Below are 1,758 nucleotides of genomic sequence, written 5' to 3'. Positions count from 1 at the left end.
TTGGTGTCTGAAAACTTCGGGCTTTTTGCGATTCGCAACTGGTCACCAACCAGTTTTTGGGGGAGTACGAAACAAAGGATGGTCGTATGGAGGCTTATTTATCTACAGCTCGGGAGTTAGTCGCCAAGTTCGAGGAGTTCGAAATCACTAAGATCCCACGAAGTGAGAACTCCGCTGCGGACGCTTTAGCATCTCTGGCATCCACTTCGGATCCTGCGACGACAAGGATCATCCCAGTCGAAGTCATCCAGTTCCCAAGCATCCGGCTGGAGAGCACACACGTCGTCACCCGAGCAATGAAAAAACAGTTGGCCGCTGAGGAAGCAGCTCGTAAGACGGCTGCGGACTCTTTACCCTCGGAAGATCCGGACCCTGTCTTGCCTACTCCAATGGAAGTTCACCCACCTCTCGCCGAGCTCAACGTAAGTTTAACTCCGGAATCATCGAGCTCACCAGCTGATAATCAAGCTGTTATCTCACATGCCACCTCGAGCGGCACGAATTCTAACAGCTGGGGGGCAGACGACTGGCGGAGCCCGATCTGGGCTTACCTGGAAAAAGGGGAACTCCCAGCCGACAAGTGGGCAGCTAGGAAACTCAAGGTCATCAGTGCGCGGTACTGCATTCACAACGGAATACTTCTACGCCGAAGTATAGCCGGTCCTTATCTAACGTGCGTGGCTGGCAGAGAGCCCGCGATGCTAATGCAAGCTGTTCATGACGGTCCCAATGGGAATCATTCCGGAGGTCGGACTCTGGCTTTCAAAATCAAACGGCAAGGTTACTTCTGGCCTACCAAGGTCACGGACTACGAAAAGTATTCTCGAACTTGTGAGAAGTGCCAGAAGCACGCCCCGTCAATCCATCAACCTACCGAGCTCCTGTCTTCGGTGTCCGCACCTTACCCTTTCATGAGGTGGTCTATGGATATCATCGGTCCATTACATCGAGGACCAGGAGGAGTCCAGTACATGCTCGCTCTTACCGACTATTTCTCCAAGTGGGTAGAAGCGGCAGCCTATGCGAAATGGAACAGTTCGTGCTTAAGAGCATAATCTACCGCTACGGCGTCCCGTGTGAAATCATCACGGACAATGGCCAACAGTTCATCTCCTCGAAGTTCGAAGAGTTCTGCGCGAAGTGGAAAATTCGACTCAATAAATCAACTCCTCGTTACCCGCAAGGTAATGGGCAAGCCGAGGCGATGAATAAGGTCATACTTGCCAACTTGAAGAAACGGCTCGATGCCCGTAAAGGGCGCTGGCCGGACGAACTGCAGGGCGCCCTCTGGGCGATCCAAACAACACCTCAGCGGGCCACTAATGAGACACCTTTCTCCCTGGTTTACGGAGTTGATGTCGTAGGCCCAGCCGATACAGAAGTGCTCGGAGTCCGTACCTCGCTAAATCCACTTCGCGCTAAGGAGAATGAGGAGTTCCTACAAGATACTCTCGACACAATCAACGAGCGTCGGGATCAGGCCTTGGTTCGGATCCAAAATTACCAGAACGCAGTAGCTCGGTACTATAACTCCAAAATCCGAGGCAGACCCTTGGCAGTTGGCAACCTAGTCCTCCGGAAAGTCCATGAGAACACCGAGGAGCTCAATGCAGGAAAACTGGGAATTAACTGGGAAGGTCCATACAGAATTACTCGCGAAGTCCGAAATGGGGTCTATCAGCTCGAGGATTCAGAGGGAAAGCCAGTCCCGAGGTCATGGAATTCTTTACACCTTAAGCTTTTTTACAGCTAATTTAT

Source organism: Camelina sativa, chromosome 12, assembly GCF_000633955.1.
Source record: "Camelina sativa cultivar DH55 chromosome 12, Cs, whole genome shotgun sequence".
Taxonomy (NCBI): domain Eukaryota; kingdom Viridiplantae; phylum Streptophyta; class Magnoliopsida; order Brassicales; family Brassicaceae; genus Camelina; species Camelina sativa.
Note: the sequence above shows the minus strand (reverse complement) of the source record.